Here is a 19013-nt window from a genome sequence, read left to right as displayed (position 1 = left end):
ATTTTTAGATGTAATTTAAAGGATGAGTGAAGTTGTTGGAATTATTGAATGAGCTATACATTCCTGAATACATAGTCCAGCATCACTGCAGGATACAACTCCTTTGATGAAAGATGGAATATGGGCAGCTGAGTTCATAATCTGCTGCCTAAACATAATTTAAAATTCCAACAGAGCAATGGTGTCTCGCTCCGATTTGTAGGAGGGAGATGAGGTTCTTTTAATATTATATACCCAGCGTGAGATTAAGAAACAACGGTTCAAAAGTTGGTCCGACCAGTTTATTATAATCCTAATCAGGGAGACGGGGAAGGGAAGGAGGGCGATAGAAAAGAGAGGAAATAAAGCAAGAATTGCGTAAAGCGGGGATAGTCAACACCAGGATCCCGCAGCAGTCCCGTTGCACGACGTTTCGATGGTCCGAGGTAGAAGCAGCAGGGGGGGAGAGAGAAGCAGCGTGGCCGGCCTTGGGCAGCAAGCAGGTGGCAGGAGGAAGTCGCGGAGCCGATCCACGAGGAAGCAGCAAGATTCAGGTAGCAGGCCCAGGGGAATCCGCCAGCACGCAGGAATTCGGTGGTGAGGGATCTGATGGCAGACACCCCTTTTTCATGGTTTTCGGTTCCTCCTTTTATCCTCCTTTTTCTCCTGCCTACGTGACATCCCTGGGCGCTTGAGCAAGAGTCATGTGCTATCCCCCGAGATGGCCATCATCCTGAGATAAGTCCACACAAAAGACCGCTTCACAGCTATTTAGCTGCAGCTTATCTTCCTCTCCTTGCCCCTGGCCTTGTCCATCAAAGTTCTCCAGACAAAGGATTTCACCGCCTTTGCCCAGGACTTGCCTGGACTTGTTCATCTATGTTCTTCAGACAAAGGATTTCACCACCTTTGCCCAGAACTTGTCTGGACTTGTGTAAGTCCATCTGTGTCCCCAGCAAGCTTTGAGACACTGATGTTAGCAGAATAATATCTTACAAATGGTAAAGAAGATACTGAGGCTTGCAAAGAAGATATTGAGGACTGCTTATACTTATCTCTTTGCATCTTGGATCATGTTCAAGATATCCTGTCCTGCTGTTTGTCTAAGTTTTAATTCCTCTCCCCATCTTTAGCAACTCTACAGTCATCATTCTTAATTTTTATTCTTTGGTTTCATAAAGGCATTAATGAATTTTATTTATTCTATATGGTTCTTCCATTAGTTGCTTTCCAACAGCAATTAGAGTGCTAAAGGCATTATGTCTAGTCAAAAAATGTTTAAAATATGTCAAAGACATTGTGCTTAGAACCAGAAACACAGCTCAGGGAAGCAGACAATTGCTAAAACAAAATTATAGTGCTTTGCACTTATGAGAGAATAATAACAAATTAATAAGACTTTAAAGGAATTAATTTGTAGTTTATGAGGTTTTAATAAAACAAGAAGGATTGAATTAAGTTTAAATTTTATTTATAGTTAAACAGATAACATAGAATTACAAAAAAAAAAAAAACTGCACACACACACACACAAAAAATAAAAAAAATTCAAAATCAAAACAAACAAAAGCCATAAAGCTCCCCAGAAACTATTTCATTTCCCAAGAACACTTACAACCTCTATTAATTCATAAATACTTTGTATGTATTCTTAATAAAAGGGTGATTATTACAAGTACTGTGATACATAACAGTTTCATATATTTTTCCTGATAGGGCTAGTATATTTAATTGGAAACTCAAAGCTCTCCTTATATTTTGTGGTATGAGAAATTGAAAAAAAATGACCAAGGAATCAAATTTTTCATAGGAGAGCTCTGGTCTTCAAAATTTAACCTTTGTATATTTGGAAGCTGCTGATTAAGTTGAAATAATCTCTCAAGGCCACGTTACGTTTAACGTCTCATTTTACCTTTTCAAACTGTTAAAAGTTTAAAATATTTTCACTTTAAATTTCATGAATTTAAATGGTCAAATTGCATTCTTACTGAGAAATTCTTTTAAAAATAAAAACACAGCTTTGTATATATATATATTTATTTTTAGACTATGGCAACCCTATCTGTTATGAATTTAATATTACGACACTTTTTCACAGTAGAGGTTTTTGTTGTTTAAAGTGTGCTTTCTTCTGAAACACAGCCCACAGAAATTGCTCTCATAGGAGTTTTATTCCTTCTTCTTGAGGAATATAAATTTAGATTCTATTACTAATTGCTTACTTGTAATCAAGGAGTTGACATCTGGGGATTTTGTAATCCTTGGGCTGCATTAAACAGAAGGATAGCTCTAACACATTTTGTTGAAAGAGTGAGTTAACATAAATCTTAGCACAACTCTACCTTGATAAGAAATTCTGACCTGTTATTGGGATTTGCTAAGCCAACTTAATTGTAAATAATATGTAATTTAGAGAGGTTTTTTCATTAGGAGTGCTCCAATATATTTATGTGACAGTTCACAAATTTTATAATAGTGAATTGGAATTATGCAAAATTTAGAGCTGTGCATTAGAATTAATTAATACTGCATTTTTGGAATATATTATATGTATGCAAAGCTTTTGTCAGGTCTTGGAGGCAGTTACAGAGCTCTAAGACAAGAGAAAAAGCCAAAGGCAGAAAAATACACACATGAATAAAAATTACTGTTGCTATTTGAGGTGATCACTAAGAACAACTAACATGATTGGAAGTAGAAAGAGGATGCAGAATGGTGCTCCTAGTTCTTCCTATAAATCTTTTATACCAGGTGCAGATGCAGATGAATTTGAAACCTCTAAAGAGATCTTAGGTTAACTTAAATTCTTCTAAATTTTACTAGGATTCTGTTGTTGTCTTCTATTAACTACATAGTAAATACTTAATGTAAAACAGTGTTGGAGTCATAGAATCATAGACTGGCCTGGGTTGAAAAGGACCACAATGATCATCTAATTTCAACCCCCCTGTTATGTGCAGGGTTGCCAACCACTAGACGAGGCTGCCCAGAGCCACATCCAGCCTGGTCTTGAATGCCTCCAGAGATGGGCCATCCACAACCTCCTTGGGCAACTTGTTCTAGAGCATCACCATCCTCTGTGTGAAAAACTGTCTCCTAATATCTAACCTAAACATCCCCTGTTTTAGTTTAAAACCATTCCCCTTGTCTTGTCACTATCGACCCTCACAAACAGATATACCCTCTCCTATTTGTACACCCCCTGCATCTGAAAGTAATTCACCAAACAGGTATGCAATCCAAATCAGTAAGATAATTTATATTTAGTTTCTAGAATCAATTTCTTAATGAAACGCTTTTCCTCAAGTTTCATTATGGTATCCATACGTTACCTTAGGAATGCACAATATGAAATGAGCTTCTTGAAACAAACCATTTAGCTGAAGGGAAGTATAATAAAACTTACTATTGGCTTCTTCAGATGATAGTGGAGATTATTTTGATCTCCATATCCTTTAGAGAGTATTCTCCTGTTTAATTTATGCATAAAAATTTGGAAAGGGATAAAAAAAAAAGATCTCTCAGAATTTTCCAGTATGTACATGATCGAAGCCATCTCCTGCCTTTGCCTCCCAAAACAGTGTTTCTATAGCAAGAATGCTAGATAAGATATAATTGTAATCTTTTTATATGAAATATTAAATTTAACTGTCTTTCTCATTACTATGCATCTAGGACTGTGCTATATACTGCTCTTAACTGGAATTTCAATTGTAGGATGTGACATCAATGAAAAGACTGATAACGAATCAAAAGAACTTCACAAAAGAGGTTCTCATTTATTTTTCATTCCCACCTGTTTTGAAAGAGAGAATGTAGAAAATTACATTCAATAATCAATTAGGTAAGTCTCATTAGGTGGAGTTACAAATAATCTCTTTTTACATCTATTACAGCAAAATAGGTCAGTGAATGCATAATATAAAGAAAAACAGAACAAAACCCAAACAAAAACAAACAAGTTCTAATAATAGTCTTTCATTAACAGTACTGTTTAAAAGGCTAATGCATCTATAAGATGCTACCTAGTGGAAATAAAAATACATCAAGAAATCATTTGTATTTCTTTGATTTTTCCCTATGAGATATGTAGAGATTTCAAGAAAGATGCTTAATTCTTTTTCTAAGAAAAACATGTGTAAAAAACATAATCTCAAAGACTTTTCATTTGTAGAAGTAAGGCTTGAAAAAAAGAAAAATAAGTTTCTGAACAATCTGTTCCTGGAAATGGAGTGGAAGAGAATCAACAGGAGACTAGAAAGAACATCCTCAGTTATCAGTATTGTCATTGCATGAATATATCACATGACACATTCATGCCTTCATTATACATATAAAATAACAAAACCCATTCAGATTTGTTGCTGATATATTTTCTATTAAAAAGGCTGCATTATATAGCTGTTCTTTTCATTGTTTGATTGAAATCTAATTCCTAACCTAATTTCCTATTCAGTGCATATATAGCTCTTTACCTCAAGAATCTGCTTCCTACCTCTACTTGTACCCTGTACACAGCTGCAGGCTATCTTCCTTTCACTTCATTAGAACAAGCTTGTTACAGCCTTACGGAGGTTATCCAGATCCTGAACATTTTGACAGTAAATGTTTTCTATAACTGTTCAAATGTGTCCAATTCATTTTTTCTGGATGATGGATGACCAGACCTGTCTTGTATATTAATATTGCCAATATAACAAAATACATAAAATGCTACTCCAGTGCCTAAATGAATAGGAAAGCTATCACTGCCCTGGAATTACTCCTCTTGTTCAACTTATGGAGACTAAATGATCACTTTTTCACTTCATAACTGCCCATATCTGCACATTTGCTGCAAAACCTATACCACTTGCTATGTCCTTTTCTTTTTTCTTTTTCAATAATTAAAGGCATGTAAAAGTAACCCACAGTCAGGTACACAGCTGAAATATAAACAGAAGTAAGAAAGGAAGTAAATGACTGGCATTCTGGTTTGATAAGCTGTGATTGTACTAAAAATAAGAGTGCACATACAAAAACAAGTTTTATAGAAGATCATGTCAATTGCAGCTTCAAGGCGATTCAAACAGTGCGAAGTTTAAAGTACTCCACAAAAGAGGTTATGAATGAGTATACACTGCTATATGGGCAAAAGTATGAGCATATATCTTCAGTTTTCAGTCGAGAAAAAAAAAATTGTATTAGATCATATCTACTATAATTACAGAGACAATATATTTAGAGGAAGAGATGTTTTGTGGATTCTGGAGTATAAGATATATTTGCTGAAAGAGTTTGATATAAGAGTCAAATGAGATCCTAAGCATGTTGTATGAGAGCAGTTTGCCCCTGCCCATAATTCCTATGTTCTGAACTAAAGAATTTGAGGTTTGGACCAGATGACCTCCAAAGTTTCCTTCCAACCTAAACCAGTCTACCATCTGTCAACTACTCCACTGTCCAGGTGCCATCTCTGGGTACCAAAGAATGGGGTGAATATCTAAAAGCTATTTGGACCCTATCATGCCCTCAGAGTCTTTCTCCCTCTTCAGCACCACCAAGCCTGATGCTTTCTTTTCTCTTTTTCCCTCTGGGCATCGACCAGTAGAGAGACTTCTCCTATAGAAAACCCTGCACAACAGGGTTCAGTAACACTTCACCCACTGCATGAGTTTATATTAATGTGTCTCTATGCAGAGATTTATTTCTTTCACCTCTCACAAGAATCTAGAGTTTTATTGCCGTGGTAAGGGAAAAAAAAGTTGGAAATCATGCCTTACTCCCAAATCCTAGGAAGGTAGCGGGAATTATGAAAGAAAGAAGTCTGAGCTACTTTTATCTCACTGATGTAAAAGAGAAGTTCAGAAATGTGTGTTTACAGACCAGAGCAGAAAATGTCTCTTACTCAAGAGGGATGGACATAGCAATAAAGAAAAGATGTTAAAAATGTATAGATCAGTATTTTTAACTCAAGTAAGAGAAAAAAATAGCTTAAATAATCAAAATTGCAATGTTATAAACCAGTAAGAGGAAGTATTGACTTTTATTAGAGCTAAGTGAATAATCTGAAATTGATTGCTGAATGTGTATTTTTGTATAATTATTTAATCTAGAACACTTGAAATAGAAGAGGAAGGATAAGCTCAAGATTTTCAGCAGTGAAAGGATCATGAGATTATGCTGTCTTCAAAATTTAAAATCACTTGGGAGTTTCTTCACAGTGTAATTCTCAGACTGGAAAGTATTCACGCAAATTCACACGAAAGAGCTTTTTCATTATGTTTAGAGAGATTTGGTTCTCTCTTATAGCTATTGGGTTTTTTGTTTTTTCTACTTTTTTTTCTTTCCCTGTAGTTACTTCTGTTATTACTGTTAACAGCAATAAATACATTTTTTTCCTTTAAAACTAGTGCATGACAAGTTTTTAAATTTGAAGGTGAACTTCTCTCCTTCCCTCAAGGAAGAAATTAAGCATACGATAGAACTCACGCCAACTGCTGCAGAATTCATACTTATTCAGTGTTCTCCCTGCTCCATACCTTATTATCCACAGGTTAATTATGCTAGCTACCACACTGCTTTGGGACCTGCCAGCACCTGGGTGCAGAGCAAGTACTGGGTATGATTGCTCCCAGTACGATGGAAAATGCACTCTCTTCTCCCTGGTACCAATTTGGTAACCACCAGAAACTGTCTCTTTCTGAACATCTCCGTGATCTTTGTCTCTGAGGTTTTGTCTCTTTACGTCAGACTTTTATGAACGAAAGCACTTAAATAATAGGAGCTGAATTCAGATCAGCAGCAGTACTAGCTACATAGACCATAATATAGCAACATTCAAACCAAAATTATTTGGAGCACTTCCAGTAAGGCCTTTAATCACTAATTAAATGGATGTTGCTGAATTGCATTGCTACTTGCTATGAATGATACATGCATGCATGCATAAATAATAATCTCTAAGATTACAGGTGGTCTTTTGTTAAAACAAACACAATTCTCACTGTCCTGATATCAATAGAATTAGAACAGAGGTATTTCTCTAAGGCCATTTATCTCATTAAAGGCAGGACAATATAATTTCTCTTTCATTAATCTTCTACAACAGGAAATTCATTTTTAGTGACCAACTCTTTCCTTGCAATTAATGAACACCTAAGCTGAGCCCTCAAAATTGAAGCCAACTTACTTGCTAACAGAGACTTGACTGGGCACCAAAAGTAGAGAGCGTGTTTCTAATGGGCTGTCATTTTTTCAGGTAGCAGATACAAGATGGATTCCAGCCCAGTCCATTACAGATATTCCATTTGTACACTGTTCAATAGATAACTCTGTAAGAACAAGAGAGAACTGTACAATCTAATAAATACTACATCATGAAATCTAACATCTGACAAATCTTCCTTTTTGATTCATGCGTATATCAAGGAAAAACATAGGGTTAAACCATATCCCTCTTCTTTGTCACAGAGATTTTAGGTTAATCTTGCACAACCAATTCTAGTAAAGCTATACATTTCCCTCAGAAGGTTCTAATTAACTTAGATGTCTGCTCTGTGCTCAGGAGATTTCTTCATACATATGCCTTCATATAGGTTACATAGACACTGTGAAATCTATGCAAACACCTACATTTGCTAATTTGAAAACAGCCATTCATCCTAGTAAAAAGCATTCCAACTTTTATCATTATCTGAGACAAAAGTGTCTTACAACAAGATCCAAGAATACAAAGAAAAGAAAAGCTTGCGTAGCTTGCAGGTTAAGGGACTGGTCTGGCCTCAGAGAGACTGAAGATCCAGTCTCTATGCATAATTCAGAGGAATCTATATCAAGCCAGCTATTTATGCTCAGTGAAGCAGGACACACATCTTTACATCCCACATCCCAGGACAGTGTCCTAATTATCTGTGAACACAAAGAAACCTGTTTTGATCCAAAGCATCATATATCAACTCTACATCTTGATTTTTTTCTTGATCTTTATGGAAAACAAAAATAGTATCTCAGAACAAGATTGTCATTAAATAGAACTGACCTCTGTTAAACTCATATTCTGACGGATTATTCACAGAATCACAGAATCACAGAATCACAGAATTGTAGGGGTTGGAAGGGACCTCTAGAGATCATCGAGACCATCCCCCCTGCCAAAGCAGGTTCCCTACACCAGGTCGCACAGGTAGGCGTCCAGGCGAGACTTGAATATCTCCAGAGAAGGAGACTCCACAACCTCCCTGGGCAGCCTGTTCCAGTGCTCCGTCACATTATTGATCTTCCCAAGTTAAAATACATAAGAACTTCCACTACAGAAAAGGAATATAACTGTAATATAAGAAATAAAGCTTATTTTATATCCCTTTCCCATCTGGCTAATCAATGCAAGCCAAATTTCACACTAATCAGCCCAAGCAGTTAGCAGACTATATGGAAATTTAAAACGTCTGCTGATTGATAAATAAAAGAAAATCTATCTGTGATGATTACCCAAGATACCAATATTGCACTAAAACACACACTTCATAAAAATTTCAGCGATTATAACAAAAATGTTTGTGGCAACAAAAATAACTTACCAGTGTATCTTTTGTAGAACTTACTGTAGCTGTTACTTTTCTGTTCAGATTCTAGCTTTAGTTCTAAGTCACTACTTAGAACTAAAACAAATATACAAAAGGCTGAAGCTAGAAGAAAAAATATACAGAAAAAAGATGGTAAGAAAAATAAACAAGAAATGCCAAGGACACAGAGCCAACAGAACCATAGATCGGAAAAGAATTAATCAGAGTACATCTTAAAATTCCACACACCTGTTTGAAGAGTAATTTGCAGAATCCCCACTCTAGATAATATTTCTTATATATTTGGAGAGGATATGAATAAAAATTGTTGAGTTCATATTAAAGCACAGTTTTCCCTTAATGTCACTAACAATACACAGACATTTGTGCATCCATTCCCCCCCAAATTAGAATATGTATGTATATATATATATATATATATATATATATATATATAAGAAATTACAGCCTAGAAATTTTACATATTTTTTGTAATACTAAAATTGGAAAGGGGTACATTTCTCACTATTTCTGCAGCATGCATTGTTATTGTCAGCTGTACTTAGAGATGTCCTGTTACCAGTTAATACTTCTACGAACATTCAATTTCTAGCATCGCTATTGTGAGTAAATACTCCAGAATAGGATACTGCAATGATTGTAGTAAAAAGGGATGGAAATAGAGCTACACAAAATTTTGTAGCCACTTACAACTTATGTGGATAAAGAGACAATATTAAGTAAATTCCTATATGCCAAACCACACACATCCTCCACAGTCTTGTCCTTACTCTTGATGTTTTAGACAAGTCATCTAAATAGTCATTCTTACTCCATTCCCTAAATAGGTCAATCCCAACAGCTGAAGGCTGATTTATCAGTAATGAAGCTGTTCTGAAGTTCAAGAAAGAAGGTGAACAGCTGCAATGGTAAAAAATATGTTATAAGCAGATAGAGTAATATTTGTATATGGTTTACATTATAACCTTTCCTTTTATTACAGATAACAACTAATGAAAAAAAGAATTCTGGCATAAAATGTTTTAGAGGCTCAGATCAGCAAACCAATTATCAATCCATCAATTGATCAGAGATAGTCTTGGGAGCAGTTTGCTCTTGGAAATGAAGGTCTATGCAGATGGTATGCATGTTCATGACTTGCAGAGCATCTGCACAGAATATATAATTAGACCGATAAGTAGAAGACAAGAACAGAGTAGCTAACTCAAAGAAAACTATGATAGGCAAATGCATACAGAAATTAAATGATTTACTGTTGTATTGCTATATGAACTGAAACATTAAACAGAACTCTACAGTCCAGTGATCAGTCTGACCAGGTCCTTTTAGATATTCTGTGTGTTGAGGTTCTAAAGTTTAATATCAAATTTACCTATTTGAACAAATTTGACTTTACATGGAACTTCTGATGGAGCATATTGATACAAAATATATAGAAATAACTATACAAATATAACACTTAGGGATACCAATTTCATACCAATCACCGATCTCCACAATATTCTTACTGCTATGGCACTGGGTGTCCTCACTCAACACCCAGGAAGGAATATATGCATTGAAAACAACTCAAACTTGTTGTTCTCTTTGAAATTATTTTGTTACTTGTTTAGTTTTTATACTCCACACTGGGCTGAGCAACACGCACAGTCTCAACATGCTGGCCCAGCTTACTCAGGGAGAAACTTCTTACACCACCACTTGATCCACAAAATTGGGATACTGCCAGTTCATACACTCAACTGACATAACTGTTTAAAGTGAAGACCACTGTTTGCTCCCTTTATATCAAGAAAAATTCAGCTTTCCTTGCAACAGCTGGGGTCAGTCCCACGTTACATAATTCCTTGAATTTAATGTGCACATTGCCTCTACCGATTTGCTCTGAGAGAATTTTTTCATTTTAGGTGTTTGTCAGTTACAGAGGCAAGTGACAGGTACATGGGAAGCACATATGCTCTGAAAATACATAGCTGAGATGTTGACCTATTTTTTCTCTATAGTAGCTGCATGATGCTATAGAAAGTCTATTTGTTTCAGAATTTATCAACCTGCAATGGATTATCTTATATTTAAAAATTTTTCTCCTAATTTTCCATATTGCTACTGCCTCATTTTTCTACAAACAAGAAACGTTGGAATTTTTTTTTTTAAAGTAGCTTTTCATCTTAGTTTTGTTATAATTATTGTCTGTGGCATAACTGTAACATTCTTGGTATTTAAATTCTAAAAATAACCCAATATAACCAATTTTAGTCTGGCCATTTAATTATCTGATTAGAAGTTGAAACCATTAATGAACACTGAATAAGAGTCTCCCAGAAGGTGGCATTTCTAAACAGATGGTATCATTCTCAAGCAGGGGCAAGATGCCACCCTCTCAGACTGGCAGTGAGATCACCTCATCCTGTGGTTTGGCAGATGCATGATGCTGAGTGAGCTGAGAGAGCACAGGAAGCACTCACATTTTTGACAGGGAAGCCCCTCCTTCTCCTTGCTGTCCCCTGGGGTGGGGAAGACCCTACTCTACAGCAGGGTGAGCCCAGTGGTAGACCTACACCTCATCACTATACCAGGGTAATTTACTTATGTGATGCAGACTTTGCCAGGGTGGTCACCAGCCCCTCAGCTGAAGAAGTTTTCACCATCCTGCCATGTACTCAAAACAACCACTTCTTAAGTTTCTCCATGCAGTCCATCTGTGGTGCAGAAGATTCGGTGACTGACTCTTCATCCTACCAAACTCACATGCCAAGTGGTGCATGCAAGTTAAGCCAGAACAAGTACTGTTCTGTTCCTTAATTTCTAGTAAGCTTACTGGACAATCATTTTTTTTGCTTGGTTGAAATTTTTGCTGTTGAGAGTTTTTTTTTTGTTTGCTTTGCTTTTATTTGAGGAAGAGATAAAAAGAATAAACAGGTATAGACAAAGAGAAAATCTTCTGGAAGATCCAAGTCCGCAAGACTGGAAGACCCAGTAACATGTACAGATATGCTGCCTTGTTCCAGTAGCCAATAGGACCTTGACAGAAATGCTTTTTCCAGTCTTAATGCCAAGAATACATGCAGGAAAGGGTAGGCTACACAGTCTCCTTCTACAAGTCCCAGGCACACCATTACATACTGCCTGCCGACAGACTCAGTAGTGTGTATAAACTGTGTGCATAAATATAAGCATGGCAGAATAGAAGTGATCATTCCAGTTATCCTTGAGCTTGCAAAGACTCAGCCTTAAGAATAACAAAGGTGTTGTTTTGACCCTTTCCATATCGTATAAAAATCTGCTATAATTAAGTACAATTGCAAGTAACTTATCTTAATTAGCAAATAATGATTTTCATTTTAGTCTATTCTTGAGATTTTAATTTCATTTGCATAGGAAGTGCAAAGAGTTTGTTAATCCTTCTGGAAAATCATACAGAACAAAGGAGAAACTGACGCATGCTAGATTTCTCTAAAGATCCTAGTTTTAAATTAATTTCTACACAGACCAATTAACAGATTTACTTACAAATTGCCGTAGAATTCATCATGCATTTGGTTTAAATTTTCCATGTACATTATGGTTTTTTTTTTTCTTACAAAAGTGAACACTGTTCTATGCAAAAAAAATGCACACGATTTATGAGAAATTGGTCCCTTCTTGATTTAAAACACTAAAAAAGCACTTAAAAAGCCAATTCACAGGCTAATTTCTTCCTATATTCATACTTTCTTCTATAATACGACATTTAAAGTGTTTTTTTAATATATGTACAACATTAAAAATGAGCTAATTAAGTCTGCAGCCATTCTCTAATCATGATTGTAATTTATTTTCTGCTAAATTTACCCCTTCTGGTATAGCAGTTTGAAAAGATGCTTAACTCTCTTGGACATGACTGCCATTTTTATGACTTCCTAACACCCAGTTTATAACAAAGATTATTATGCATGCTTGCTTACTTTTGAGCACTTCATTGGACATCTAAACGGCCAATTGGGCCCTCATATTTTTAAAATTAAACACATTCATAAGTCTTTTCAGGATCAGGGCCTGCCTGAATATTTGCACAACAATGTTATTATTTCTTTTTTTTATATGTAGGTCACAGATTACACACATAGCAAAAGTAAAGAAAAATTGGGTAGGCTTCCTTAATCAAGATTTAAATTTAATGATTCAATTTTAACACAAAATATGCTCAATTGTACCCATTTAGTGGGTGGGATGGCATAGAAGATATTGGTTTTAATAAGGGCCTCAAATCGTGTTAAATTTAGAACCAAGAAAGCTGTTTGTACTCTGAATTTCTACAGATCTGCACCAATTTATACATTTCTCAAGATTTCAATGCAAAGTTTTCTTTGTTGTTTTCTTTTTTATGTTCAATAACCAAGTTTGAAAGGAAATTATCTTCTTTAAAGGAGTAGAAAATACTTGAAAATTAATCTTCAAAGTGTGAGTATTCAGAAATAAAACACAAAACTGACAGTGTTCATATAACATTCATTATTTACACATAAGTTCTGCCTCAGATGTAATTATAAATGACATACTTAATTTTTGCCATGCCTTAACTGATTATAGAAAACATTCCATACTTGTGTACAATTCATATTTAATATAATTCCAACATAAAACTTACAGTTTTAAAAATAAATAAACATCACTAGCTTCTATTAAGAACATCCAAATCAGAAATAATTACTTAGTAATTAAAAACAAATCATTGGCAGATTGAAGGTGCTGTAGACAATAATGTACACAAACATGATGATGAATGTACCCACACATCAATACAAAAATAATAAATACTGTCTTTCCCTCTAGGGGAAAGAACCAAAGGATCAGGAATATAAATAGGCATCAGGCGATGCAAAGTGCTTTAGAGTTTGAGGACCACTTTTTTTTTTTTCCTTTTTTTTTTTTTTTAAGTGCAACTTACTAATGAAAGTAGTGTTCATGAAATATTGGATATTAGAAGTATGCAGTCAGAGGGTGCCCAGGCACTGGAACAGGCTCCCCAGGGCAGTAGTCAAAGCATCATGTTTGCCAAAATGTCTTGGCAAAACTCTGAGACAAAGGGTTTGAATTTTGGGTGGAGAATGGAATTGGAGTCAATGATTCTTGTGGCTCTGTTCCAGCTTGGATTACTCTAAAATTCTACAACTAGTGGAGGAACCAACAAGGGGAGGAGTGTTTCTGGACCCTATTCTCACTAATAAGGAAGGGCTTGTCAAGGAAGTAAAAGTCGGGCGCAGCTTGGGTTGTAGTGACCACGAGAGGGTGGAGTTCAAGATCTTGAGTGGAAGAAGCAAAGCAAAAAGTAGGATTGCTACCACAGACTTTAGGAGAACCAACTTTGAACTCTTCCGGGACCTACTTGGAGCTATCCCATGGGCCTGTGAGAGCTGGTCAGTATTTAAACAACTCTTCTTCCAAGCTCAGGATCAGTGCGTCCCTGTGAGCAAGAAATCAGGAAAGGGTGGCAGAAGACCTGCGTGGAAGAGCAAGGAGCTTGCGCACAAACTCAAAGGGAAGAAGAAGGTCCATGAAATGTGGAAAAAGGGTCTGACCACTTAGAAAGAATATAGAAATGTTGTCAGGGCCTGCAGGGATGCGACGAGGAAGGCTGAAGCCCGTCTGGAATTGAATCTGGCAAAGGTGATAAAGGATAATAAAAAAAGGCTTTTTTAACAGTAAAAGGAAGATTAGGGAGAATGTGGCTCCCCTACTAAGTGAGGGGTTGTTCTGGTAACGGGGGATGCTGAGAAGGCAGAGATACTGAATGCCTTCTTTACTTCCGTCTTCAGTGAAAAGGCTCTCCCGCAGGAATCTCACACCCTGGAGGTTAGTTGGAGGGTCTGGGGAATGGGAGACTTCCCTGTAGTCAGGAAAGAGGACGTGCGTGAGCGCCTAGGCAGTACTAAGGTCCACAAGTCCATGGGACCTGATGGGGTGCATCCACGTGTGCTGAGGGAGCTGGCGGAGGTCATTGCCGAACCGCTCTCCATCATTTTTGAGAGGTCTTGGATAACAGGGGAGGTCCCTGAAGACTGGAGGATAGCCAATGTCACTCTGGTCTTCAAAAAGGGCAAGAAGGAAGATCCGGGTAATTATAGGCCTGTCGGCCTCACCTCCGTCCCTGGAAAGGTGATGGAACAGCTTGTACTGGATACCATCTCCAGACAACTGGGAGAAAAGGAGGTTATCAGGAGTAGTCAGCATGGGTTCACCAGGGAGAAATCACGCTTGACCAACCTGGTAGCTTTCTACAATGTTGTCACCAGCTGGGTGGATGATGGGAGAGCAGTGGATGTAGTCTACCTTGATTTCAGCAAGGCATTTGGTACTGTCTCCCATGGCATCCTTATAGCAAAGCTGAGGAAGTGTGGGATAGATGAACGGACAGTGAGTGGCTGACTGGCAGAGCACAGAGGGTTGCCACTGGCAGTGCAGAGTCAGGTTGGAGACCTGTAACTAGCGGTGTTCCTCAGGGGTCGATGCTGGTCCGGTCTTGTTCAACATCTTCATCAATGATCTTGATAAGGGGATAGTGGCCACCCTCAGCAAGTTTGCTGATGATACGAAGTTGGGAAGATTGGCTGACACGCCTGAAGGCTGTGCTGCCATTCAGCGAGACCTGGACAGGCTGGAGAGCTGGGCAGTAAGAAATTGGATGAGGTTCAACAAAAGCAAGTGTAGAGTCTTGCATCTGGGGAGGAATAATTGCATGCACCAGTAGAGGTTGGGGGATAACCTACTGGAGAGGAGCTCTACAGGGAGGGACCTGGGTGTCCTGGTGGACGACAGGTTGGTCATGAGCCAGCAGTGTGCCCTCGTGGCCAAAAAGGCCAATGGCATTCTGGGGTGCATTAAAAAGAGCATGGCACCAGGTCGAGGAAGGTGATCCTCCCCCTCTACTCTGCCCTGGTAAGGCCTCATCTGGAGTACTGTGTCCAGTTTTGGGCTCCCCAGGACAAAAAAGACAGGGATCTCTTGGAAAGAGTCCAGCAGAGGGCCACAAAGATGGTGAAGGGCCTGGAGCATATCCCCTGTGAAGAAGGGCTAAGTGAACTGGGTCTGTTTAGCCCTGAGAAAAGAAGACTGAGAGGGGACCCGATCCAGGTCTATAAATATATCTAAGGTGCAGGAAGCAGAATGGCGAGGCCAGACTGTTTTCAGCAGTGTGTGGAGACAGGACAAGGGGAAACATCTAGAAACTGCAGATTAGGAAGTTCCACACAAATGTGTGAAAGAACTTCTTTACGATGAGGGTGACGAAGCACTGGAACAGGCTGCACAGGGAAGTTGTGGAGTCTCCTTCTCTGGTGATATTCAAGACCCACCTATGCATCTACTTGTGTGACCTGGTGTAGGGAACCTGCTTTGGCAGGGGGGTTGGTCTCGATGATCTCTGGAGGTCCCTTCCAACCCCTACAATTCTATGATTCTAACTAAGCTCAGGAGATCCACTTCTGAAGTCATTGGATTTTTTGAGAAAACGCTTTGTAAACATTTATTTTTAAGGGTAGTTTAGAAAGTTATACTGAGTTAAAAAAGGAACAAGACTGTGATACTGTAATTCATGGGTTCTGTTATTCTGTACACATAGCCATCAGTGGAATAAGTTACGCTTGCTCAAGCAATTTCAATATTCGTATTTACAATGTCCAAGCCTTACCAGATTAGTGTAGCTTTGATAGGTAATTTCATGTAATTTCCATGCTCCACTAAAAATATGGTTTTAATGCACCTTTTATTCTAGTTCATCTAAGCAAGCATGTCTTGAACTGTTAATTTCCCTTCAAGCATGTTCATTCAGAACTTACTTAAAAGGAAATTTAAGAGAGAAGTTAGATTTTTCTTCATAGCAAAAGAAACCCTTTTTCATACTTCATCAACCATTATGCTAAATTCAGTGCTTGATGTTAGCTGATAAAAGCACTGTGGATTCCAAGGCTGACCTGAGATTATTTTAATTTAAGCACATCAGTGGGATAATATTCCTACTTATGGATTTTAAGTGTGTTTCTGACTGCCTGCTCATATTTGTTTGTGTCTTTTCTACACCATGTTTTAGCCCATCATCATGGATTAAATACCAATAATGGGAAGACAGAGATCTTCCAAGAAAGAATTGTGTAAGAAGTTGAAATAGTACCAGATAAATTCCATAAGAAGAGATTTCTGAAAAGTAAGGAATAGATTTGTATTTATTTAGCCAAAAGCGCTGTTCATTTCACAGTGAGTTTTTGTAGATTGCTTTGATTATTAAAGTTTCATCAGCTCTAATAACTCTAAGTGGTATCAGATTTCTTTGAAGTATAAAAGCAGACAATTTCTGGAAACACTATACTGAAAATAATTCATAACCTTTCTAGCCCTATTCTTCTCTCTGTTGCTCTAGCATCTCTCCCACCATTCAACTTGAAAGGAAGATGCTTGTATTGAAAGAGAGATCAAAAATTTCTTTTCTGATCCTACCACAGAGTCTGCCACCAATATCAAACTATGTGGTAGAGCACACAACTTCAGTCTAGAAAAGAAAACCATGAGTTCAATTAATGCATAACCATACTGCCAGAAACACCTGTTTATTTTCTGACTGATTGTTTTTTAAACTTAGCCCTCTTTGTTGACTCCTAATTTAGCAGTTTTGCAGAGAGCGTTATTAATAAAGCTGTCCCAGAACCTGAGCAATCAAGACAGTTATGCTTATATCTTACCTCCTATAAATTCTCTTTTAGCAGTTTCACTCAAGTCAGATTTAGATTTAAAACAACAACAACAAAAACAAACAAACAAACAAAAGAAAACAAAAACAACAACCAAAAAAAAACAAGTTCCCTCTCTTCTTCCAGCTTAGGATATGAAGTTTTTTACATTCTCATAAATTATACATATGTTTTCCTTTTAAACTCATTAAATCTTCCCAAATAGCAGTAGTGTATGTGTATCAGATCAATGTATGAATGATTTCTCAGTAATTTTATCAAAGTTGTTTCTTTTACAGTATCAGCAAATTAGTACGATGACAACACATGCCTTTTCCAGAAAATGAGGTATATATCTCTAATGCATATATTTCCTAATTAAGCATTTCAGTATAAAACAAATAAATAAATAAAATCCACTGATTTTTCCTTCAGTTTCTTAATGTATTTTCTAGTTATGTTTTGATTGTGTTTGGTTTTGCATGACTGAATTTTACAGGTATTTCCCCCAAGGTTTATTAGGTAATTTGAACACAGTGCAAGCAGTTACAGTTTGACCAGGATGCTCTATGCACGAATATTTCCTGTATTTTTCTTTTGTCAGAAAACAGGGACAATATGATATAAAGTAACCACCCAATTTTAAGTGGATAATTCTTAACCTAAGTACATAGAAAACATTTTTAATCAATGTGATTTCATAAATTTAAGCAAAACCAGAAGAAATCATGCTATAATTGAAAACCACAATGATCAGAAGGTCACTGAGAATATATTATACCAATGGACAGATGTCTATCTGTTAAATTATCTGTTCTTGAATTAAACCATTAAAATGGTTAAACTGCCTAGAAGTCACATAAAAATGTGATATTTCCATTTTTTTTTCCCCTTGTTTCTCCCTCAAACCCTAGTACAACCTACTACTACCATGAAGCAGTTTAAGTTAGTGAAGTTTACTACTCCTCAAACTGAATATAAATTACTGCACACAAGACTTGCTACTGGAAACCAGCAAAGGCAACGATTTTAGAGAGGAGCAGGCATTCATCCCGCAGCATGGTATTTTCTCATTATACTTGTATGCATATAAGTTAACTACTTCAATTAGTTAAGTACATGGAAATAACAGTGTGCAATTAAATACAACAGCTAATTACAGCTCTATAACTAATAACTATGACTGAATAAATATGAAGTTTGACATAAATACTTAAAAAGCATAAGAAAAGTCACTTAACTTACATATGGTTTGAGCATGTATTCAAGTATTCAAATTTTCAGAAGAATCTGATTATATATCTTGGATATTTTAAATACTTTTGGATGTAACATACTCTAGGAAACCTTCTTTAGCAGAGGGTTGGACTAGATCTTCAGTGGTTCCTTACAACTCCTACATTTCTATCATTCTGTGATTCTGTGTAACATCAAAGAGTACATATATATATTTTTTTTAATTGAACTTAGCACTTCACAGATAGTGAGCTTGATTTGATCAAGAATCTACCAAACCAGAACAGTATTCTGTCTGCACCTTTTCTGTGTCGTAGAAAGCATCTAAAGTTGAGCTATTTTGTTTCTACAAGCAACAAATTAGCACAATATCAGTTATATAAATTAGTGTGTAATCATGATCCTATCACACTGAAACAAATTCTGGTTCAGCCTTTCATTGCCAGCTATTTTCTTGACCATTTTCAATTTGAGTGTACAGATTATTCAGTCCTAGAAAATAATCCTTAATTATCACCATTATAAAAAACAGTTT

Source organism: Meleagris gallopavo, chromosome 1, assembly GCF_905368555.1.
Source record: "Meleagris gallopavo chromosome 1, MGAL_WU_HG_1.1, whole genome shotgun sequence".
Lineage (NCBI taxonomy): Eukaryota > Metazoa > Chordata > Aves > Galliformes > Phasianidae > Meleagris > Meleagris gallopavo.
Note: the sequence above shows the minus strand (reverse complement) of the source record.